General features: G+C 34.4%; 1 pseudogene; it reads right to left on the bottom strand.

Annotated features, from left to right (window-relative positions):
* Positions 1-13841: 13841 nt before the first annotated feature.
* Positions 13842-14861, bottom strand: LOC129086087 (UAP56-interacting factor-like; annotated as a pseudogene).
* Between the last annotated feature and the right edge of the window lie 11640 nt (positions 14862-26501).

Raw genomic sequence — 26501 nt, 5'->3', positions numbered from 1 at the left:
GGTTGTGAGAGTTAAGAGAGTTTACATGAAGCTGAGGTATATAGAGATGTATAAGACATCATCTTGCCCTTAAGAGGCTGAAGGTATAAATGGGCACATGGGCTATCAGCAACAAATAAATATGAGAACTAATAATGAAATATGCTATGTTCTAAATACCAAGTTATAAGTACAGACAGTAAATGGCATATAAATTTCAAGGTGGCAAACCATAATTTTCAAATTATTAAATACAAACTTCTCATAAAAAGATATTTTCTTTGTGGTTACCATGGGGCTCACATAAAATATAACAGTCTATTTTAAGCTGATAATAACTTCAACTGCATATAACAACTCTGTACTTTTACTTTTCTTCCCTTTATGTTCTTAATGTCACAACTGACATCTTTTCATATTGTGCATGGATTAACATATTTTTATACTTCTAGTTATTTTATATGATTTTGTCATTTAACTTTTATACTAGAATTAAATGTGATTTACACAAAATTACAGCATTCTATATTTGTGTATTTTTTTTTGCATTCACCAGTGAGTCTTATACTTTAGTATACTTCACTTTTTTGTTTAGTGTCTTTTTTGTTTCAACTTGAAGAGCTCCCTTTAGCATTCTTTTTAAGGCAGGTCTAGTGGTCATAAATTCCCTCAGCATTTGTTTGGGAAAGTGTTTATTTTTCCATTTCTGAAGGAGACTTTTGCTGGATATAGTATACTTGGTCATAGTTTCTCTTTTATCACTTTGAATATATTATACCGTAGCCTTCTGCCTATAATTTTTCTGTTAAGAAATGTGCTGGTAGTCTTATGGGAGATGCCCCTCTACGTTACAAGTTTCTTTTGTTGTTTTCAAAATTCTCTCTGTAGCTCTGACTTTTGACAATGTGATTATAATGTATCTCATATATTTCTTTGGGTTCGACTTCGTTGGATGTATTGTGCTTTCAGATCTGGCTATCTATCTCCTTCTTCAGATACAGGAGGCCTTGGGCCATTTTTTTTCTTTGAATAAATTTTCTGCATCATTCTGTCTCTTTTCCTTCCAGGACTCCCATAATACATAAATTGCTCTGCTTGATAAAGTCCTATAAGTCCCTTCAGATTCTTCACTCTGTTTCATTCTTTTATTTTCTTTCTGTTTATTTGACTTATCTCCAAAGTCACTAATTCTTTCTTCTACAATACTCAATCTAGTGTGCTGCTGAACTCCTCTACTGAATTTCCAGTTCAGTTATTATTTAATGTCAAGATTTCTATTTGGTTCTTTTTTATATTTTTTTCTTTGTTCAAATTCTCACTTTGTTTATGGTTTTTCTCTTGGTTCATTGACCATTTTTATGATGATTCTTTTGAATTCTATGTTAGACAACTCATATATTTCATGTCATTAAGGTCCTTTTCTGGAGTTTTATCTTGTTCTGCTATTTGAGGCATGTTTCCCTCTTTATTTTCCTTGAGTTTTTGTGTTGGTATTCACACATAAAAAAAACAGCAATTTCTCCAAGTTTAGATGTTACACAAAAGAAAAAGAAAAAGGAATCAAAGTGTACCACTCCAACAAAAATCAACAAAGCGCAAAGGAAGATAGCAAGAGGGGAAAAGAGGTATCAGACAGAAAGAAAATAAAATTAACAAAATGGTAATGGTAATTCATTCCCTCTCAATAATTAATTTAGATATAAATGGATTAAATTTCCCAATCAAAACACATGAAGTGGCTGAATACATTAAAAAAAACACCCAGAGATCTATCTATATACTGACTATAATAGATTCACTTTAGATTTAAGTATCATACATTGGCTGTAAGTAAAAGAATGAAAAAAGATATTCTATGGAAATGGTAACCAAAAGAGAGCAGAGGTGGCTGTACTTGCATCAGACAAAAATAAACTTTAAGACAAAAACTATCAAAATAAATAAAGAAGGAATTACATAAATATAAAATGGCAATTCACCAGGAAGATATAACAATAATAATAATATATGCAACCAACATTAGTACACCTAAATATATAAAACAAATATTAAGAGAACTGAAGGAAGAAATAAACAGTATAACAATAATAGTAGGATACATAAATATCCCACTCTCAATAATAGATAAAACATCCAGACAAAAAATTAATAAGGTAACAGTTGACTTGAATAATACTATAGATAAAATAAACCTAACAAACATGTGTAGAACATTCTAACCAACAACAAAATAATATATTCTTCTCAAGTACACTAAAAACATTCTCCAGGATAGATTGCATTTTAGGCCACAAAACAAGTCTTAAAAAATTTAAGAAGATTGAAATCATGCCAAATATTGTTTTCTGACTAAAACTGAATACTAGAAGTCAAAGACAGAAAGAAAACTGGAAATCACAAATACATGAAAATTAAAAAACACTCTAGAACAACCAGTAGGTCAAAAGAGAAATCAAACAGAAATTAGAAAATATCTCAAGACAAACAAAAATAAAAATACAACATACCAAAATTTATACAATGTGGCTATGGCAGTATTAAGAGAAAAGTTTATAGTGATGAAAATGTATATTAAAAATAAAGAGGACTTTCAGCCAAAATGGAAGCATAGATAGATACACTTGGCCTCCTCAAACAACAAGCAAAAGAAGGACAACAACAAATTTAAAAACAAAAAATAACCAGAACTTCCACAAAATCAAACTGTATGGATGTCCAACAACCAAGGAGTTAAAAAAGAAACATTCTTCCAGACCAGCAGGAGGGGCAGACCCAGGCAGCCCAGGAGGGAGTGGACACATGGCCAGGTGGTGGCTGGCAGACTGGGCAGGCCCATATTTGCATGTGAATAAACTGGAAAGAACAGCTGAGGAGTGAGACAGAACACACAATCCAGGGTTCCAGTGTGGGAAAAGAAAGCCTCAAAACCTCTGGCTATAAAAATCTATAGGGGTTACAGCACTGGGAGAAATGCCTAGCCTCACAGGAGAGTCCTCTGGGGAGACCCACAGGGTCCTAGAATGTACACAAACCCACTCACCTGGGAATCAGCACTAGAAGGGCCTAATTTGTCCGTAATTAGTGGGGTAAGTTAATGAAAGCCAGCTGAGAGCTGAGCAAGCGACATTGTTCCCTCTCTGACCCCTCCCCCACATACAGCATCACAACACAGAGACAGGGGTTGCCCCATCCTGGCAAATACCTAAGGTTTCAACCCTTTCAACATAACAGGCTCACTGAGACAAAGAAATATGGCCCAAATGAAAGAACATATCAAAGCCCCAAAAAGAGAACTAAGCATGAACAGATAGCCAACCTATCAGATGCACAGTTCAAAACACTGGTAATCGGGGTGCTCACATAAATGGTTGAGTATGGTCACAAAATGGAGGAAAAAGTGAAGGCTATACAAGGTGAAATAGAGAAAAATATACAGGGAACCAACAGTAAAGGGAAGGAAACCAGGACTCAAGTCAAGAATTTGGAGCAGAAGGAAGAGATAAACTGTCAACCAGAACAGAATGAAGAAAGAAGAATTTGAAAAAATGAAGAGAGGCTTAGGAACATCTGGGACAACTTTAAACGTTCCAACATCCAAATCATAGGGATGCCAGACGGAGAAGAGGAAGAGCAAGACACTGAAAACTTATTTGCAAAAATAATGGAGAACTTGCCCAGTCGGGCAAAGGAAATACAGGCTTTGAGGAGATCCAGGAAGCTCAGAGTCCGAAAGAAGTTGGACCCAAGGAAGCACACGCCAGGGCGCATCATAATCTCATTACCCAAGATTAAAGATAAGGAGAGAATCTTAAAAAGCAGCAAGAGGAAAGGAGACAGTTACCTACAAAGGAGTTCCCATAAGACTGTCAGCTGATTTCTCAAAAGAAACCTTGCAGGCAAGAAGGGGCTGGAAAGAAGTACTCAAAGTCCTGAAAGGCAAGGAGCTACATCCAAGATTACTCTCCCCAGAGAAGCTATCATTTAGGGAAGGGCAGATGAAGTGCTTCCCAGCTAAGGTCAAGTTAAAGGAGTTCATCATCACCAAGGCCTTATCATATGAAATGTCACAAGGAGTTATCCAAGGAAAAGAACTATGAACAGTAAAAACTATGAACAGTAAAATGACAACGAACTCACAACTCTCAACAACCAAACCTAAAACAAAAAGGAAAACAGAAACGAACTAAGCAAACCACTAGAACAGGAACAGAATTACAGAAATGAAGACCAGAGGGAAGAGGTGGAGGGAGAATGGGGGGAAAGGTACAGGGTGTAAAAAGCATAAATGGTAGGTACAAAATAGACAGGGGGCTGTTAAGAATGGTATAGGGAATGGAGAAGCCAAAGAACTTTTAGGTACGATCCATGGACATGAACTAAGGTTGGGGGGAAATTCCTGTGGGAGTGGGGGTGCAGGGTGGAGGGGAATAAAGGGGAGAAAAAAATGCGACAACTGTAATAGCATAATCAATAAAATATATATTAAAAAATAAAGAATGATTTTACATAAACCACCTCAATTTACACCAAAAGAAATGAGACAAAAAAGAGAAAGCCAAGCCCAAAATTAGCAGAAGGAAGGAAATATAAAATTAAATCAGAAGTCAATTAAATACAGAATAAAAATATTTAAAAAATTAATAAAACTAAGGGTTCTTAAAAATGATTAACAAATTGATAAACCTTTAGCTTCACTAAGAGAAAAAGAGAGAAGATTCAAATAAATAAAATCAGGAATAATGAGAAGACATTACAATTGATGACACAAATAAAAAGGATCATAAAAGAGTACTATGAACCATTATACATTAAGGAGAAACTTAAAAGTTAAGACTAGAAATTAACAACAGAACTACCATATGATTCATCAACCCCATTTGTGAGTGTTTATCCAAAAGAACTGAAATTAAGATCTCAAGGAGATTTCACCCCCATGTTCATTGCCGCATTAGCCATAATAACCAGTATATGGAAACAACTTAAGTGTCTATCAGTGGATGAATGGACAAATATGGTATATGAATACAAAAAATTATTGTTTAGCCTTAAAAAAGAGGGAAATCATGCCATATGTGTGACAACATGGAAGAACCTAGAGAAAGCTGCGTTAAATGAAATAAGCTAGTCACAAAAGCACTATTATTGAGCCCTAGCAGGTGTGGCTCAATGGAATGAGTGCTGGCCTGCAAACCAAAGGTCGCTGGTTCAATTCCCAGTGTAGGGCACATACCTAAATTGCAGTCCAGGTCCCCAGTAGGGAGTGTGTGAGATGCAACCACACATTGATGTTTCTCTCCCTCTTTCTTCTTTTCTTCCCTTCTCTAAAATAAATAAAAATCTTAAAAAAAAAGAGAAGTACTAGTACTGAATAATTATACATACCTGAGATATCTTAAACAATCATACATACACTCATAGAGGCATAGAGTAGAGTGATAGTTTCCAGTGACTGAGGGGAGGGGAATATGAGGAGTACCTCTTCAACTGGTATAAAGTTTCAGTTATTCAAGATGAATAAATTCTAGACATCTGTTGTAAAACATTGTGTCTATAGTTAATAATGCATTATATACTTAGAGTTTTATTGAGAGGATAGATTTCATGTTCAATTCTCTTACCAGAATTTAAAAAAAAGATATTTGGCATATGTCAGCTTCATTTAAGTGATTGATGGAGAAACCATTAGAATGACAAAGGTGGTTCAATGAAGTTATGAGAAACTGGGATTTATGAAGTCAGTGAAAATAAGAATGGTGAAATAAGATTACTAAATTAGATAAAAAACATCTGGACCCTAATCAATGGTTAGTCAAAGTTACATTTTTTGAGAGACTCAGATGAGTTTCAGATGAGCCCTAGTATGACATTAAAAATTATGCAATCATCTCTTTGCCTTATTTTCAAGTTTTGGATAAATTTTCCTGAATATTCCTCTGCCATTGTAAATAAACTGAATATTATTCTAAATAATGCATGCACCTGCATGTCCTCACACACACATAATAACTGATTTCATGTCTTTTTGCTCAATCATTAACTGAACGTATTGCTTAGTTAAGTGCCTTCTATAATTTTTAACGGTAATTGAAATTATACATAGGCTTAATGTATAACATATATAGAGAGCCATATACTTATGATATAATAATTTATATTATTATACCAATTCAGTGGTAGCTATTACATGCAGTCTCAGAAACTGGTTCTTTATATTGTGTAGATTCTGTTCCATTTGGCCTAATTCATTTATGTAAGTGAAGCAAGTAATGTATCATAAGGTTTTTTTGTCATATTATCAACAAAACTAAAGAGAAGCTCACCTAATTAATTTGTCTGGAGGTTATGCAAAAATCTAGGGGTGCATTTTCGATAGCCTTTATCACTCCAGAAATTTTTTTTCCTACTACTCTTATCAGCTTATCTATTCTAAGGCTAAGAAACTGAAACTAAGAAACTAATCTCGACCAGCTTTTGCCTATAGAACCTAAAATCATAAATGAATTCCTGTTTTTGCAGGGTTCCCCAATTCAATGAGATCTTTGGGCTGCCAGGAAGTGATCTTCTTTATTACCAGCTAAAAGATATAGACCTCCCAAGAGGGCTTTGTAGGTATTGATTCCAACTCCAGTAGTAGCCCCTTCTCTCTGTGGTTTCACTTTCTGTGGTTTTGGTTACACATAATCAACCACAATTTGAAAATATTAAATGAAAAGTTCTAGAAATATACAAATACATACGTTTTAAATTGCATGCTGTTCTAAGTAGCATGATGAAATCTTGTACTGTCTCCAGTCTGTTCCCGCTGGGTGTGAATCATTCCTTTGTCCAGGTATCCATGGACAGGTATACCTGCCCATTAGTAACTTAGTAGCCATCTTGTTTATCAGATCAACTGTTGCAGTATATCAGAGCTTGTGTTCCAGTAACCCTTATTTTACTCAAATAATGGCTGTAAAGTGTGAGAGTAGTGATGCTGGCATTTCAAATATTCCAGAAAGAAGCCCTAAAATGCTTCCTTTAAGTGAAAAAGTAAGTATAGTACAATAAGATATTTTGAGACACAGACAACATTTACATAACTTTTATTACATTATATTATTATAATTGTTCTGTTACTATGTATTGCTGTTAATCTCTTACTGTACATGATTTATAAATTAAACTTTATCATAGGTATGTATGTATGTACAGAAAGACACAGTATATGTAGGTTCAGTACTATCAGCAGTTCCAGGCATGCACTGGAGGTTTTGGAACATGACCCCCACAGATAGGATGAGACTACTGTATAAAGCACAACCTTGCTTCTTAATGGTGGACCTCTCATACACAATTAAATGGAATTTGTTCACCAACATGGCATTACCAGCATAGCTGTGGTTACACAATAGATCTGTTCAGTTGTATTCTGGCATAAGGACTGACTCTTAAAAATCCTGTGTAAATAACCACAATGCTATTAAAGATCGTTGTAATAATAGTTATTCACTGTCCTAAGTATTTTGTAAATAACACAACCAATATCTTACATAATTTTCCACAAAATCCTCATAGATTATGCTAGAGGTAGTCTCTGTATAGATTGTTTATTTATACATGAATTACAATTAGAATGATAAAATCTGAATTTAGTGAGATTACATCTCTTTTGTTAGAGGTCAGTTGTGATTTTTGTAAGCTTAACCAAACATAAAAGCATTATTTTGGATTCCAGTAACCAGGCTCATCATCATTGTTAGGTTCCCTTGAAGATTCATTAGTTTATAATCTGTATTAAGATTTCCCAGAAGATATTACTTAATTTTGAGAGAGCAGTGGGAATAAAAAAACATTCTAAGTATGTTTCCTTTCGTGTGCACAAATATAGCCTGTTAAACTGAGCATTAGAAATAGAACAAGAGAAAAGAAAAAGTGAAGTCTTCTATGTTCACAGATCACAAATCAGAACATTAAGAACACCGGCAACATTTTAAAACAAACAACAACATGTAGTTTTTCTTCATTTATTTTATTCAGTCCAATGTAACTTGTTTACATTCTGTTGGCTCTTGGGCCAACTACTGTCTACTTTTGAAAAGTTGTGTCCTTCTGAATTGAAGTAGTGCTATAAATCCTGATTCAGGCCTCTGGGGAGGCTTGGTAGGTGCTGCTCACGGTGTTGATAGCAGCCTACCCTTACAGCATTTAGGTAGTTACAAGTGCCTGGTAGAGTTCTCTCCTCCCAAACTCTAAGAAGACCCTTCTTTGCTATTTCTTTTAGGCCCAATTTCTGGCTTATGGCTAACAGTAGAGGCCTTCATGCAAGGTGAAAGGAGAAGAAACTACCTATTAATAACAAAAATGAAAATTTGGGTAACTTTTTCTGAATAAGGGGAGGAGGAAAATTATGGGGAAACAAGCAAAAACAGTATGTCAGCCATGAGAGGTAATAGAGCCCTAAAATAAAAAGATAAAGGCCCTAAAAAATAACAAAAATACTTAAGCCTCAAGTATAAAATAAGTTTGGAGGCTTACTGACTAGGAAAATGGAAAGTGAAAGAAAAGAGAGGAAATTAATGACATTGAAGCCATTGTACTTTGAAGAAACAAAGTTATAGTTTGTGAAAACATTTTCAGACTTGGTGGAAAAAATAATTATAAGGATATTGGTCAAGGAAATTTTTATATACCTAGAGATAACCTGTGAGCCTTAAGTGAGATTAAAAAAATACTTTGAAAAAAGGCTGCTCAAAAGCAGAAATTGGGTAGATAGGAGTACTTCAGTTGATTATAGCTCTCTTGAACAATCCTGAGGAGTGGTTTATTCACTGTGTTAGTGCAAAGCTGGAAAGTACTGTGAAAAAAGGAAGAAAGGGGAAAAAAACCATGTCATAAATTACTGTAAAATAAAATGAAGTTTATTCATTTTAAGGAAGCTCAGTAGTCTCCAAGGTAGCTTTTTAGCTATTTTTGAATATTTTCTTTATCCACTGTCTGTTGGTTGTTTAGCTACAACTAGAAGTCTGGATAAGTATATAACTGTCATTTTTCTAGGTGAAAATCAATGGGCTTTGAGTCAGTTTTAGTTTTCTAAACAAATTTAGAACAGATCTAAATATGAAAGACATTTTCATTCTTTTTCCAAAATAATACTTAGGGGTCCCTCAGCTCTGTGGCTAGAGAAAATGATGAATTCCATCTCCTGCCCTTCCTTTTTGTGGGAACTCCACTAGGCAGCTAACCAAGCACCTGTTCATTTCCATCTCCTAAGTTTACTCATTCCCATGTTGATACTCTGCACTGCTTCCAGAAGCCTTAATTTCACCTGTGCTCATCATAAATGCCATTTAACTGTCAAGATCTAACTCCATCTAGACTTCTATGAAGTCAGTTCCATCCCTGGCTTTATTTATCTTCTATTTACAATTCAAACACAGAACTCAAAGGATATTCTATGGTGCCCAGCATTGCTAGGTAAAATGATATTTTTTGGTAAAATAAAAAGTCATAAATTCACGTGATGGTGATTGTTATCTTATGTAATGGAAAAAGAATCCATAGAATGAGTGCTCCCAGTCTTTCACCTCCATCTTCTACTCAAAAGGATTGCAACTTCGTTTGGTCACTGCCTCTCCCCAAACCTCTAAGTTGCCAAGTGACTTCTTTGGGATTTTTTTCATTGGAAATCAAGAGGAAGAGAGAAGAGGGGAAAAAAAATAAGGGCACTTGGCTTTGAAGGAGGAAAGTGCCTAGAGGGATGAGAATAGTGGATGCAAGAACCAAAAAATGTTAAAGAAGTACAGCTTCAGACTACAAATCTTATCTGTGGTATTAAAGAAATTGTAAAGTATATGATTATCTAACCACTATGCTGTAAACCTGAAACATATACAAAGTAATATTGAATGTAAACTGTACTTGTACAAATAAAATTTAAGAAAAGAAACTCTAATAAAATTCTTAAATAATTTTTAAATTACTTTTTTTTTTTTGCTTGACTCTTAGAGTTCCATAGTTGCTCCATTTGGTGTCAATTTATTGAGAAAATTGGTTGTAGCCAAACTCAAGAACACTCTCTTGGAGTGGGTAGAGATGATGTAGTACAGGTTTTTGAGACAATAGAGGTTTGATTCCAATTCTCCAAATACAACTCGTGCAACTTTGGACCAAATGTCTAAATAATCTAAGCCTTATATATCTTGACTAGTTCATTCTATTATTCTGTAAAAGAAAAAGAACAATAACAGCATGATGATAATAATGATGCTGATGACTACAATAGTATCGAACCCATAGATTAATTGTGAGGATTAAATCATGAGTTTAAAGTACCTAACAACATGCCTGACACCATGTAAATGCTCGGTAATATTAACAGCTATTTTTATTAGTATAATCCATTTATGATTAGTTCCTTTGGAAAGAAGAGTAATGGGAAGAGGTTAATTAGCTTAGCTAAAATGGTTCAGAAAAGGAGTTTACATCTCATAATATTAAATTTTCATTCACTTATGTTTTCAAAAATTACATGAAATATGCATATTCACTGTGGAAAAATCATAAAATATAAAAAAGAAGGAAAAGTCACCTGAAACATCACTTATAAAAATAATTACTGTTAATGTTTTGCTGTATATTCTTTTAGACTGTATGTATATATATATATACACTTTTTGAGTGATATTTGTCATAAAACAAAAATAGGATAAAATTATACATGTTTGACGAACTGCTTCCTACACTTAATATATTATAAATATTCATCATGTCAATACATATGTGTATTTTCATTTGAAATCTCTGTATAGCATAAACTTTATTTAACTAATACCGAAGGTATTAGAGAGACATGCAATATGTGTGTCTATCATGCTTTGCTGTTTCATTTGCATACTTAATTTGCAATGCCCCATGAGCACAAGATTCTGGTCGGCTTACACTAGATGGGAGATCAGGGAGACTCAGAGCAAGTACAGGGATGGGTAGATTAATTCTAAGAATGAGTAAGCAGGGGTATTGACAAGAGAGCTTTTCTTTTGAACAAAGCTTTCTGTTTGGAACAGAACTTTCTTCAAAGTCAGAAAGAAGGCCATGATGTTCTAAGAAACGTGAACTACCAAGGAACTCCACCCTATCCTCTCTTAATTGTTACCTCCTGGTATGAGCCAACCACTTACATGGAAATGAAAGTGTAGAAGAAACAAGGAAGATAAGGCAGCCCTTGGTTCCTTTTCTTGTTTATTTCTCCTTCCTTATCAGTAAACTAAGAATGTGCATGTATGAAGAAGTGAAATAAAAACAGTTGAGTTGGTTTTGTGCAGTGTTTCCACTTTTCTGATTTGAATAAAATATGTAAGTATAAACAAGAAAGTATGAATTGTTTAATTTAGGTGATTTTGCATAAAAGTTAGGTGCTCTTATTTTGTACTTAAAGATGGCTTTGCACAACATATAAAAATAAAATATGCTAAAAATTTAAATTTATAATTTTTTTTTACTCAGAATGACATTAATTGTTTTGGACAAAAAGGTTTTTTGTTTTTTGTTTTTGTTTTTGTTTTTACCTGTAACATTTTGTTAAAAATGAAGAGTTTCAGAATAGAGTTAAATGTAGCTTTTCCAAAAAACACCAAAAAACTACAGTGTAAATGTCTCCTCATTAAAATAAACTTTCATTTTGTGATGCACTGTGTCAATATTTTGCATACATAATGCAAAGGAAATTTTAAGTGGTATCTTGTTTAAAAAAATCTTTAAAAACTGAAAAAGGATGACTATAACCACATTCCAAGACAAAAAATTTTCCTCCAACTGGGCATATTCTTTTGTTTATATGTAACACATTAGCTCTGAAAAATTTTAATTTAGCTGTTACAAAAGCAAATTTTTTATATTTAAAAAGGAAATTAAATTACAGATGCCTGAAGAACAAAATTTTAGTATACCAGAGACACTGTGTTGTTTCTTGATGTACTTAATGTCAATATTTGGGGTAATTTTTAGGTCTTCCAAAAAATGCGTTAATAATAGGTCTACTCTGTACAATATTTAAAATAACAAGAAAATGGAAACATCTTTACATCAATACCATGTTTTCACAGACTGTTCTAAAGACTGAAAACTTGTGCACAGTTGTTTTTCCTTCACTATAAAATAAACTACCAGTAATTCTAAACCAGTCTAAAATGTATTGTTAATGGATCAAATCTAAGCATTTATTTCTGCAAAAGCATTCTGCAATGAGTGAGGCTTGGCCTAAGGAGAGACTAGAGTTTATTTTCAAACAATGTGACTGTCTTCCAATAATCCTACATCAGTAGATTCACTGGCAAAATACCAGATATTGAAAGATCAGATTTAATTCTTTAGTAGAAGCATGAAACTGTTTTTGATTTCCTTCTGTGGCTAGCTTAAACCAAGTAACTCAAGGAGCATGGGAGACATCAATAAAGTCTAGTATATAATGCAAGGCAGGGAGGACACTTAATGTTTTCTTTTTTTCCCCTTTTAAAGAGGGAAAATCAACATTAATAACATACTCTATAAAGCTAACACCTACTTAGAGGCTTTAACATTATAGCAACCAAAAGGTTAAGCTTCAAAATGACCAAACTTGTAAATGGATATTTTGCTGTATTTTGGGATTATACTGTAAATTGTAGTATACAACCATCTGAGGACTCTTAGAACTAGTTCGGCACAACTGACTAACTCCTTCCCCTTCAGTGTGTCTGGGGGAATAATCTTTTTCTAACCATAAATGCCTCAACTTTATACAAGAAGTCAAAGTGAAAAGTGTAAAACAAATTTACAGGTTAACTCTATTATCGTTTTGTGTTTTTTTCTTTGTGGTGTATACAAGTATATTTTTGGTTTTGGAGCTGTATACTTTTTGAGTTAGTAAGTTTAAATGCCTATGAAATTTAACTTTTCAAGTAAGAAGAGTATGGGACTTTATTAATTTTACCATCAAAATATCTAAGTGATTCGATCCATTTTAATTATTATAATTTTTCTAAATATTACTTGAAGAATTCTTTGTGAACATTAGATGAAAGACTGCAAGAAATCCAAACAGTATACCTATGACCTGGGTTGTAAAATTTTGCATCTCAGTAACCTGTCTTCAACCTGCTATTTCCTCTCCTGCTTTCTTCATTCACTTACATGTATTGTCAGATTTCTACATTGGATGTTCTCTTCCAAGTCTCTATTAGATAACTTTGCAAACATGCCTTTATGGCCTTCAAACATCGACATTTTAAATTGAAACTAATGCCTAGAGTTACATTTATTGTTAAAATTTCAACGTTAAAGATTTATAATTCTGGAGCATTGACCTAACACCATCTGAAAAATGAGCCAAGTTTGAGATATTTCCATAAATCTTACCCTCAAAAGTGGAATTCTAATTTTTTAAGTATTTCTAATGAAGAAAGTTAATTGCATTTATTACGTGAACACTATTAAAGGATAAGTGATAGCAACAAAGGGACCTACTCATATTTCTGAAGACCAAGATTTATCACAGCCAAATATAAAAAAATTGGAAAAGGAAATGAGATTCCAAATACCACTATTATAAAAATAGTTGATTTCTGTCTTTCTGCCTTTTTTCTGCTGTATGAGCTAAAGAAGTCAAATAGAGAATTGTTCCATTTGGGTCAACCAAAAAATCTTTAAGAATAGATTAGTCATATTCTTTTTTATTCTTTCAGGGCATTATTTATACATGTTAAAAAGAAAACTCCAAAAATAAAAATAAGAATATTTAGCCTCATGAATATTTAAAAATAAAGTTTCTTGGATTCCTGTAATAAACTCTCCAAGCAATTCAACTTTTTAAATAGAGTCTTCACTAGAAAGTGCCTTTAACACGGGTTCTAGCCCAGGGTTACAAAGAGGCTTCCTGCTTTGTTGAATGTGAGAGTGGCCCTTCGTTCCTTCAAGAACCCAAATTACTCATTCAAAGATATTGCTGTCTGTTTTCCAACATTATTTATGTCATATTGTAGGACAACAACATTTAGGAACTTTGTTTACATCAGATTGCTCCCTTTTTGTCAAGAATGAGGGTACAGCACTACAAGTTAATAGTGGTTTCTGAGTTACTGGGGACTGCCCTGCTCCTGGGTTACTGATGGATATAGATGGATACAGCTAAAATTCCCCCATTTGTGGTGGAAATCTGCCATTGATGAGTTCTCTTTGCTACCACACAGCCCAGTAGTTATTCTCTGTTCAACTGGGCCTGAACCTTTAGGCCTCTTCTGAAAAGAAAAGTTGCCTGATGAGTGTCTTTCTGATGACTTAATTTATTTCCACTTCTGGTATAGTTGGTTGGAATGTTATGTTTTCTATTTAGCTGGTTAGGTCCCTTGAGAACTGAAACTGGTTTTTCTCTGCACTTCATTTTGTCTCAGAAGATTTGCCTTCCTCTTTAATGCTGGGAAAACATTGTTTTATATTCTTGTCACTTAGAGGGGGTCAATTCATAGGACTAATTCCTTTTCGCATTCCAGTTGTTTTCCTAGCTGCCAGTGATAACTCCATAAGGACGTCACTTTTCAGGCATCATTTTTTCCTCTACAAGTCATACTATTCTTACCAAAACCAGAATTTTGTCAGATTCCCCATCGTACTCTCATCCTGAATTGCCGGGCACATCTTTGTCTTCTATTTTGTCGTGGAAAATTCTACTTTTCTTACTGTTGACTCAACTTTATTGATATCATCTAGAGACATATCAACTTGGTCCAGGTCTTCATTACTGTGGGGTTTCTCAACTGCTGTGATGGGGTTGCCATGGTTCCCACTAACCGATCACCAAACTGGCTCACAGCTGGAGATGTCGGGGCTGGATCAGCCAGTAGAGAAGGCCAGAGTCTGAGGCCTCCTTCCATCTCTCACTTAGGCTCATAGTCTTTATAGAAAAAAATTAAACTAGAGAAAGGGACTCAGACTGGGATATGAGCTTCACTGAGATTAAAATTTGAGCTAATTCTTGCAGGCAGTTAAGAGACAAATTATGTGCATATCTGAAAAAAATAGCTTGCAGAAGATGGAATCACGGTTCAGAAGGGCAACCCTTAGAACCCTGGAAGAACCAAACTGCACAAACTATACAGTAACCCTAGAGGGGAAAGCCACTGTAAAGGTCCTAAGGAATTTGCACAGCATGTCTGAAAAACAATACAGATCTCTGAGTTGGAGCAGAGGGAATAAGAGGGAGTATGGTCAAGAGAAAATAGAAGGTGAGGTGAGGTAAGGGGGCAGTGTGTATATCCTGTTGGACCTTGTATGTGATTGTTAGGTCTTTGGCTTTTACTTTGAGTGAGATGGGACTCAAGGAAGCATTTAGGGAGGAGGGATGAAAGGAATGAATAAAGATATAAATTGAAGGGCTGACCCTATAACTTATCAAGCTATTTGACCTTGAGTTTGCTACTTAATAATTTTCCTAAGGTTTGCTTGCTCCTCTCCAGATGGGGTTAATAATTGTACATAACTCAGAGAATATGATGGTCTGCATAAAGTGCTTAGCAGTGTTTGACATGTTATAAATGCTCAATAAATATTATCTGTTATTAATGCTGTTCTGATAATGAGAACTTACAAGTAGTAGCATTTTCCTTGTGTGCATTTACTATTTCCCAAGAATCAGGAAAAGTGGTTATATTAAAATAGTTCTTACTTAGATAAGAATGACCAGTACACATTAACCATTTAGAGTTATTTCCTATTTTAAACAAGGTTAGTCATTAATCCACCCAATTTAAAAGTAGTTTGTTTTAGTAAAGCAAAAATGTTGAAGTCACCTAGGGGAAAACATTCTGGCCTACAAGGTCAGCATTGATGAAAAATCTACCACCAATCTATTCCACTCAACTATTTTTTTAAATTAATTAATTAATTTTTTCAAATACATTTGGCTCCGCCTTCCCCCCACAACTTTCCCCTGCCACCCCACTCCCCTCTCCCTCCTTAATCCTTCCCCATTTTGGCTTTGTCCATGGGTCCTTGCTATATGTTCTGTGACTTGCCCCTTCCCTTCCTCCCCCACTTCTCTCTTGTCTCTGTTGGTTTCTTTTTTCTTTCAGTGTTGCTGGTCTTATTTTCCTTACATCTTTGTTTTGCCACTCAACTATTTTTTAAAGGTGTCTTCTAATATTACCTTTTAAACAGCTTTATTGAGATATAATTTGTGTAAATTGCTCATGTTTAAGTGTATAATTTGATATGTTGACATTCTAAGCCCTGAAAACATCACAATCAAGAAAATGAGCATGTTCATCATCATTAAAATTCTTCTTGTGCCATCCCTCCTCCTCCCCTTGTCTATCTCTCACCACCAGGCAATCGCTGATTTGTTTTCTGTTACTATAGATTAGTTTGCTTTTTCTACAGTTTTATGTTAATAGAATCATGTAGTATGTGCTCTTTTTGCATGGCTTTATTCATTCTGCATAATTATTTGGAAATTCACCAAATTTTTGCATTTGTCAATGGTTTATTCCTTTTCATTTCTGAGTAGTATTCCATTGTATGGAAATACCTTAATCTGTTTGTTCATTCCTGATGGGCACTTGGGTTGTTTCTAGTTTTTGGATATTATAAATAAAACTGCTACAAGCATTTGTGTTGAATTGATATTTTTTTCCTTAAATGCTTGGTAGAATTCACTGGTAAAGTAATCATGGCCCAGAGTCCTCATTGTGAAAAAGATTTTAGCCTTGAATTTATTTTCTTTATTATATGGGGCTACTCTTAAGAGTAAGCTATGATAGTTGTTTCTCTACAGAATTTGTCCACTTTATAAAATTTTATTTATCCATTTCATAAATCAAGCAAGTTGACTGATAATGTTGGTCAACTGTACATATCCTTGCAGTTTTTCTGTGTACTTGTTTCATCAATTATTGAAAGAGTGATTTTTAAATCTCTGACAATAATTGTGGAGTGTCTATCTTTTGAGTTCTACAACTTTTAGCTTCATGTTTTTAAATTTCTTTTATTAGTTTAAGATTGTTATAAAAAAATCCAGTCTGACATTTTCTGTCTTTATTTGGGATGTTTATGACATTTATGTTTAATGTAATTGTTGAGAATGTGAGTCCATAATGTTGCTATTTATTTTTCCCATCTGTTCCTTGTTCTCCTATTCCTATTTTCTGCCTTCTTTTGTGTGATTCCAATTTTTTCTTTTGTTGGTTTATTTGCTACAACTTTGTTTTGTTATTTTAATTGGTTGATTTAGGGTTTATATATCTAATTTATCACAGTCAACTATTATGTGATATTATATACCTTTCACATATTGTAGAAGAACTATCCAGTAGTATATTTAAATTTCTCCTTCTTTGTCTTTATGTTACTGTTGTTGTTACAAATAATGGACCTGTGGGGGGTGCTCAGATGCTATTACTGAGAAAATGCTCTCCCCTTCCCGGGGTCCCTTGGTTGTAGGTCCTTTTCCCGCTGTCCTTGAAATTATGGCTCTTAATGGCAGAGTTTGGTGAAAAGGAAAGGAACTATTTATTCAAAAGTTATACAGGTTTGATTAATGGCTAAATGCTGCCCTTAAATCTCAAAATCCCTTCAAAACACCCACCATTTTAAACACCCACCAATACCCACAGTCCCACCTTCTCCACTTTGCCCATTTAGGCCAGTCAGGGGTACCGTCCTTCAGAAGAAAAAGAACAGAAGTCCGGGGCTCGGCTAGACAGGCTTCTCGCGGTTCTCAGTACCGTCCACTGCTTCGCCACATCTCCAGTTCTTAATCCAAAATCATGTGGGACCTTCTCATGGCCCACTAGCAAGAGTCCTTTCTCCCCTTTCTTTCCCACATGGTCTTCCCATTGTTCCCCAGAGTCTGTGTCCTTTTGTCGCTCCTTCCCACAGGCCCTGTCTCTCCTCTCCCAGTTACATTCTGCAGTGTCTTTCAAACCTTCCTAGTTAGCCTTGCTGAGAGGTAAAATAACCATCTTTGCATATAAGGTTTGAAGCTATCCTGTTATTGACATGCAAAATGACTCTCTATGCCTCTGCTCCACTTCAGGTAAGAAGCTGGCCTGTTACTGATACACAAAGTAACTCTCAGTGGCCCTGCTCCAGACCTCCCATCCCCCATGGTGGCCCACCTTGTGGAGTGGGGAGAATATCTCATATTTTTCTTGGACACCCCAATTTCTGGACTCTGTTACAAATACCCTTTGGGGGACCCTGGCTGTGCCCTGTTACATAGTCATGCATTTTCCTATTCTATAAATTATAAGCCCTATACTACATTGTTACTATTTTTGTTTAAATAGTCAATTATCTTGAAAAAAGATTTAAATAATTTAGAAATATCTTATATATCACCAATGTAGTTACTCTTTCTGCTGTTTATTCTTTATATAAATCCAGATTCTACTTGGTGTCATTTTCCTTCTAACTGAAGAACTTACTTCAACATTTTCTTTGTAGAATTATTTGTGAGTGAAGAATTATTCAGGTTTTTATGTCTAAAATATCTTTATTTTACCTTAATTTTCAATCCTCACTTAAGGATATGTTTTTATTGATGAGAGAGAGAGAGAGAGACATTGATGTGAGAAGCATTGATTGGTTGTCTCCTGTATACACCCTAACCAGGGATTGAACCTACAACCCAGGTATGTGCCCTAACTGGGAATTGAACACACAAATTATTGGTGTATGGGATGGTGCTCCAACCAACTGAACCACCCAGCCAGGGCTACTTAAATTTTTGAATGATATTTTTTGCTAGTTATAGAAGTCCATGTTGACAGTTTTTTCTTTTGGGACTTTAAAGATAATGTTCTGCTATCTTCTACCTTTTATTGTCTTCAGTGAGAAACCTAATTTCATTCTTATATTTTGCTTTTTAAGTAATGAATCTTTTTTGTCTGCTTTTAAAATTTCTCTTTATTATGAATTTTGAGCAATTTAATTGTGATATACTTGGGCATGTTTTCCTTCATGTTTCTTGCTAGGGGATTCTTAACCTTCTTGGATTTATGGCATTCATTAAGTTTGGAAATTTTATGATATCACTTCTTGAAATATATTTTTGTCCCTACCTGACCTTCTCCTTCAAGGGCTTTAATTATCTGTATATTAGGTCACATAAAGCTATCCTGCAGCTTACCCTTGTTCCTTTTATTTTTATGGGGTTTTTTTTCCTCTCTGTGTTTCATTTTGTATGGTTTTCGTCACTATGCTGTCAAGTTTACTAATCCTTCCTTTTGCAATATCTAGTTGTCTGTTAATCTAATTCATTGTAATTTTTATCTCAGGCATTGCATTTTCATCTCTAAAAGTGTAAACAAGAAATTGGTGAAAAAATAAACAAATAGGTCAATGGAACACAATAGAGAGACAAGAAATAGACCTATGAAATATGACTGGTCATTGACAAAGGATCCAAAGCAATACAATAGACCAAAGATAGTCTTTTCAACAAATGGCACTGGAATACAGGACATCCGCAGGCAAAGAAAATTTAGATATAGTCCATATACCTTTCGCAAAAATTAAAAAGAATCACAGACCTAAATATGAAATACAAAACTATAAAGCTCCTAGAAGATAAAGTAGGACGAAACCTAGATGACCTTGGGGATGTTGTTGACTTTCTAAATAGAACATCAAAGCCATGATCCATGAATAGAATAATTCATAAGCTGGACTTCAATAAATTAAAAGCTTCTGCTTTGTGAAAGACAACACCAAGAGAATGAGAAGAGAAGCCACAGATATGGAGAAAATATTTTCAAAAGACACATCTGATAAACCCAACCAATTTAGTTTGATTTTATTAAAAATAAACAAAGAACTCTTAAAACTCAACCTTGAGAAAACAAATAACTCAGTTAAAAAATGGGCCAGGAAATCCAAGATGGCAGCAGAGTAGGTAGAAGATACATTACCTCTTCCCAATCCCAAACTGGAATTACACATCATAATTAAAATGGCAAAGCTTAATGACAATAAGAGAATCCTAAATGCTGCAAGAGGAAAACAGTTACCTACAAGGGAGCTCCCATTATACTGTTGTCTGATTTCTCAACAGAAACATTTCATGTCAGAAGGAATTGGCATGAAATATTCAAGGTGATGAGAAGCAAGGGCCTACAACCAAGATTATATTACCCAGCAACATTATTGCTTAAAATTGAAAGAAAAATAAAGAGCTTCCCAGACAAGAAAAAGCTAAAGGAGTTTGTGAACACCAAACCAGCAGTGCAACAAATGTTAAAGGGCCTGCTTTAAGAAGAAAAAGAAGAAAAGAGAAAACTAGTTAAAATATAAAATGGCAGTAAATACATATCTGTCATTAATTACTTTAAATGTAAATGGCTTAAATTCTCCAAACAAAAGACATAGGGTAGCTGAATGGATAAGAAAACAAGACCCTTGTATATGCTGTCTCTAAGAGACCCATCTCAGAATGTAAGATACACACGGACTAAAAGAAAAGAGATGGAAAAAGATATTCATGCAAATGGAAAGGAAAAGAATCTGGGGTAGCAGTACTTATTTCTGACAAATTAGACTTTAAAACCAAGGCTATATATAGTAAGAGACAAAGAAGAACACTACATAGTAATAAAGGGAACAATCCAACAAGAGGTTATAGCCTTAGTAAACATTTACACACCCAACATAGGAACATCTAAATATGTAAAGCAAATCTTGATGGACATAAAGGTAGAGACTGAAGGAAATACAGTCATAGTAAGGGATTTTAACACCCACTGTAACCGATGGATAGATCTTCTACACAGAAAATCAACAAGGAGTCAGTGGCATTAAATGGCACATTAGATCAAATGGATTTAATAGATATCTACAGATCATTTCACTCCAAAGGAGAAGACTATGCATTTTTCTCAAATGCCCCTGGAATGCTTTCTAGGATAGAACACATGTTAAGATACAAAACAAGTCTCAGTAAATTTAAAATTAAAATCATATCAAGTATCTTCTCTGATCATTATGCTATGAAACTAAAAATCGATCACATGAAGAACACTGAAAAATAAACACATGGAAGCTCAATAACATGTTATTAAACAATGAATGGGTCAACAATGAGATCAAGGAAAAAATCAAAGCATACCCTGAAACAAATGAAAATGAGGACACAACAAACCTAAATCTGTGGGACACATGGAAAGTAATCCTAAAAGGAAAAATCATAGCATTACAGGACTATCTCAAGAAAGAAGAAAAAGCTCAAATAAACAATCTAATTTTATACTTAAAGGAACTTGAAAAAGAACAACAAACAAAGCCCAACATGAGTATAAGGGAAGAAACAACAAAGATCAGAGCAAAAATAAATAAAATAGAGTCTAAAAGAATGATACAAAAGATCAATGACTCAAAGAACTGGTTCTTTGAAAAGATAAACAAGATTGACAAACCTGTAACCAGACTCATCAAAAAAAAAAAGGGGAGGGCAGAAAGAACCCAAATAAATAAAATCAGAAATAAAAGAGGTGAAGTAACAACTAACACCAAAGAAATAGAACAGATTGTAAGAAAATATGAACAACTATATGCCAACCTGGATGAAATGAATAAATTTAAAAACATATGATCTTCCAAAGCTAAATCAGGAGGAATCAGAGAATATGAATAGACGGATTATACCTACTGAAATTGAAGCAGTAATCAAAAAACTCCCAACAAATAAAAGCTCTGGACCAGCTGGCTTCACAGGTGAAGTTTACCAAACATTCTGAGAAGAACTAACTCTATTTTTCAAACTATTTCATAAAATTCAAGAGTATGGAGGGCTCCCAAACTAATTTTTTGAGGCCAGCATTATCCTAATTCCAAAACCAGGTAAAGACATCAAAGAAATAAAATTATAGGCTAATATTCCTGATGAACATAGATGCTAAAATCCTCAACAAAATATTAGTAAACCAAATATAGCAATGCATCAAAAAGATCATACACCATGATCAAGTGGGATTTATTTCAGGAATGCAAGGTTGGTAGAACATTCACAAATCAATAAATGTGATTTACCTCATAAACAAAATGAAGGGTAAAAACTACATGGTCATATAAATAGATGCAGAAAAAGCATTTGATAAAATTCAGCACCCATTTATGATAAAAACTCAGCAAAGTGGGAATATAGGGAACATACCTAAACATAATAAAGTCCATATGTGACAAACCCACTGCCAGCATCATGCTCAATAGCAAAAACCACAACTGTCCTTCTTAAGACTGGGAACAAGATAGGGGTGTCCACTTTCATCTCTATTTTTGAAAGTGGTACTGGAAGCCCTAGCAACAACAATTAGACAAGAAAAAATAAAAGCTATCCAAATTGGAAAGGAAGAAGTAAAACTGTCTTTATTTGCTGATGACATGATATTGTATGTAAAGAACCCCAAAGATTCCACCAAGACACAACTAGAACTGATAAATGAACTCAGCAAAGTAGCAGGTTACAAAATTAATATCCAGAGATCAGTTGCATTTTTAATATGCCAATAACAAACTAACAGAAAGGGAAATTTTAAAAAAAACCCAATTCCATTCATGATTGCTTCAAAAAGAATAAAATACTTAGGAACAAACCTAACCAGGGTGTAAATGACCAATACTTGGAGAATTATAAGACACTGAAGAAACTGAAGAAGACACAAATAGGTGAAAGCATATACTGTGTTCATGGATAAGAAGAATTAACATCATTAAAATGCCCATGCTACTCAAAGCAATCTATAGATTCAATGCAATACCTATCAAGATTCCGATAACATATTTCACAGAACTAATACAAACATTTCAAAAAATTACATGGAACCACAAAATGTCCTGTATAGCAACAGTGATTCTGAGAAAGACAAAAAAAGTTAGAGGAATCATGCTACCTAATATCAAACTATACTACAATCCATATTAATCAAAACAGCATGGTACTGGCCTAAAATGAGACATATAGATCAATGAAATGGAATTTATAGCCCAGAAATAGATCCACATTTTATAGTCAATTAATATTCGACAGCAGAAGCAAGCAAAATAATGGGCTAAAGATAGTTTATTCAATAAATGGCGCTGGGAAAATTGGACAGACATGTGCAGAAAAATGAAACAAGACCACCTTCTCACACCACATGCAAAAATAAATTCTAAATAGATTAAAGACTTAAATGTTAAAGTTGAAACCATAAAAAACCTAGAAGAAAACATAGGCAGTAAAATCTCATTGCTCATAGCAATATTTTATCTCACATATCTCCTCAGGGAAGGGAAACAAAAGAAAAAAAATAAACAAATGGGCCACATCAATCTAAAAAGATTTGCACAGCAAAGGAAACCAACAACAAAATAAAAGGACAATACACAGAATGGGAGAACATATTTGCTGGTACATCTGATAAGGGGTTACTATCCAAAATTTATAAAGAGCTTATAAGACTCAACACCATAAAACCCACAATATAATTCAAAAGTAGGCAAAGATCTGAATAGACATTTCTCCAAAGAGGACATCAGATGGCCAATAGACATATGAAAAGATGCTTAACCTCACTAATTATCACAGAGAAATGCAAATTAAAACCACAATGAAATATTGCCTCATACTATTTCAGAGTGACTATTATCAATAAATCAATAAACAACAAGTGCTGGCAAGGGTGTGTAGAAAGGGGATTCCTTTTGCACTATTTGTTGGTGGAAATGCAGACTGGTACACCCACTGTGGAAAGCAGTATGAAGATACCTCAAAAAATTAAAAATGGAACTCTTTTATGACCCAGAGATGCCGCTTCTGGGAATTTATTCAAAGAAACACAAAACACTAATTCAAAAGAACACAAGCACTCCTATGTTCATTGCATCATTAGTCACAATCACTAAGATGTGGAAGCAGCCCAAGTGTGTATTAGTAGATGTGTGCATAAAACATCCATGGGACATTTACACAGTGGAATACTACTTGACCATAAAAAAGAAAATTGTACCCTTTCCAACAGCATAAATGGATCTGGAGAACATTATGCTAAGTGCAATAAGCCAGTCAGAGAAAGACAAATATCATATGACTTTACTCATGTGTGGAATATAATGAACAAACTGAACTAATAAGCAAAATAGAGACAGACTCATAGAGAGCAGGCTGACAGCTCTGAGGGCAGTGGGGGTGGGGGTGGAGGGATTGAACAAAAATGAAAAAGGACTCACGGACATGGGCAACAGTGTGCTGATTGCAGGGCAAAGGGAGTAAAAGTGTAATGAAAATGAGTAAATGGTAATTGGAAAAAAATAAGAAAAAAAATTTTAAAAAATGGGCTAAAGACCTTGGTAGATACCTCACAAAAGAAAATAAACAGATGGCAAATAAGTATATAAAAATGCTCCGCCTCATGTGTCATCAGAAAAAGGCAAAATAAAATAACATTGAGACCCCGCTGCACACCTATTAGAATGACCAAAATTCAGAATACTGATCACATCATGTGCTGCCAAGGATGTGAAGCAATATGAATTCTCATACATAGTTGGTGGGAACAAAAATGGTATGGCCACTTTGAAAGATAGTTTGGTTGTTTTTTACAAAATTAAACGTACTCTTAACATAAAATCTACTCCTTGATATTTACCCAAAGGTGCTGAAAACTTATGTTCATTATAAAACTTGCACCTGTATATTTATAAAAGCTTTATTCATTATTGCAAAAAATTGGAAGCAATTAAGATGTCCTTTAGTAGGGGAATGGAAAATAAACTGTGGTACATCCAGATAATAGAATATTTATTCATTTATTAAAAGAAATTAGCTAACAAACCAAGAAAAGACAGGGTGGTAACATAAATCCATATTACTAAGTAAAAGAAGCCAATCTGGAAAGGTTACATAATGTATGATTCCAACTATGTGACATTTTGGAAAAGTGACATTTGGCACAACTGTAGAGACAGTAGAAATGTTAAGGTTGAGGGGAGAAGGATGAATGGGCAGAGCACAGAGGATTTTGGGGACAGTGAAAATACTCTGTATGATACCATAATAATGAGTCATGTCATGCATTTTTCTAAACCCACAGAATATACAACAGTAAGTGTGAACCCTAACATAATCTGTGTATTTAGGGGATTGGAATGTGTCAATGTGCATTTATCAGTTGCAACAAATGTACTGCTCTGGGTGAGGGATGTTGATAATAGGGGAGGCTAAGCATAAAGTCTTAATTTTTTAAAAATTCCATTTGGTTCTTTTTAATGTTTTTATCTGTTTACTTAAATTTGAACATATGGGATATAGTTATAATAATTGCCTTAATGTCCTTCTCTATTAATTCTAATATCTGTATCAATTTAGGTTGGTTTTGATTGAATTTTCATTGAATGATGGGTGATATGCTCCTGCCTCATTGTATGACTGGTGATCTTTGATTAGATGCTCGATATTGTAAATTTTACCTTACTGGGTTCTACATGTTTTTGTATTCCGATAATTCTTCTTGAGTTTTAAGAAGATGAATTAAGATACTTGTAAGGAATTTGATCTTTTGGGGTCTTGCTTTTATGATTTGTTAGGTGGGGCAGGAGCAGGGATCATTCTAAAGCTGATTATTCCCACTACTGAGGAAAGACCTTTGCCCGATGCCCCATGAATTAATAAGTTTTTCCAGACTTGCTGGTGAGAACAGGCACAATTCCCAGGCAATTTCCTCTAATCTTTGTTAATGGTTCTTTCCTTGGGCTTAGATTCTTCACATGCATGTACTGATAAGTACTTTGCTCAATACTAGAGGAAGACTGTCTGCACATCTTTGGAGTTCCTGTCGATGCAGTTCTCGTCTCAGTTTTACTTTGCTCTGAGAACTGTAAACGTCTTGTCTTCCTCAGGCTCTCAATTTTTTTTTTCCCTCAGTTTCATCTCTTTTGCTCAGAAAGCACTGGCTTCTGCCTACATTCTCCCCTCTTTGCTCCTCAGCCTGGAAATGTTCTCCAGGGAGTAAGCTTGGGCCATTGTAGGTTTTTCCTCATTTGTTCACTGTCTCTTAGGAAAAACTGACCTTGGTTGCCTGATGTCAAATGCTTGTGTTCCTTCTTAAAAAATATACCTTTATATTTTGTCAAGGTTTAGTGTTTCAAATGGGAGGGTAAATCATGTACCCGTAACTCCATTGTGACTGGAAATTAAAATTTTCCTTTAACCTTAATACTTAATTTTTCCTTAAGTCCCCAAGACTTCCAATGCCCTCATTTCCACCCATTTTGCTCATGTTTTCAGTGTTGTCTTATACCCTCTCATGAGGGACCACTCTCAGATAGAATTTACTCTTTAAAAAAATAGTATTTATATATATAAGCCTGATTTTAAATTCATTCAATATGCAAGTGTTTACCAGATTCTTCCTAGACCACTGGTGTTTCTTTATAGAACTATGAACTCTGCTCTGGAAAGGTCCTCATAATTGATTTCACAAGTAGGTAGGTTATCCACCATAACCAATCCCTAATAACTAACTATTGGCTTTTAAATTTTTATA

The sequence above is a fragment of the Pteronotus mesoamericanus genome, unplaced genomic scaffold, assembly GCF_021234165.1.
Source record: "Pteronotus mesoamericanus isolate MK-2021 breed Mesoamerican mustached bat unplaced genomic scaffold, CSHL_Meso_final scaffold_36, whole genome shotgun sequence".
Lineage (NCBI taxonomy): Eukaryota > Metazoa > Chordata > Mammalia > Chiroptera > Mormoopidae > Pteronotus > Pteronotus mesoamericanus.
The sequence above is the reverse complement of the archived record's forward strand: the minus strand, read 5'-3'. Positions and strand labels throughout refer to the sequence as shown.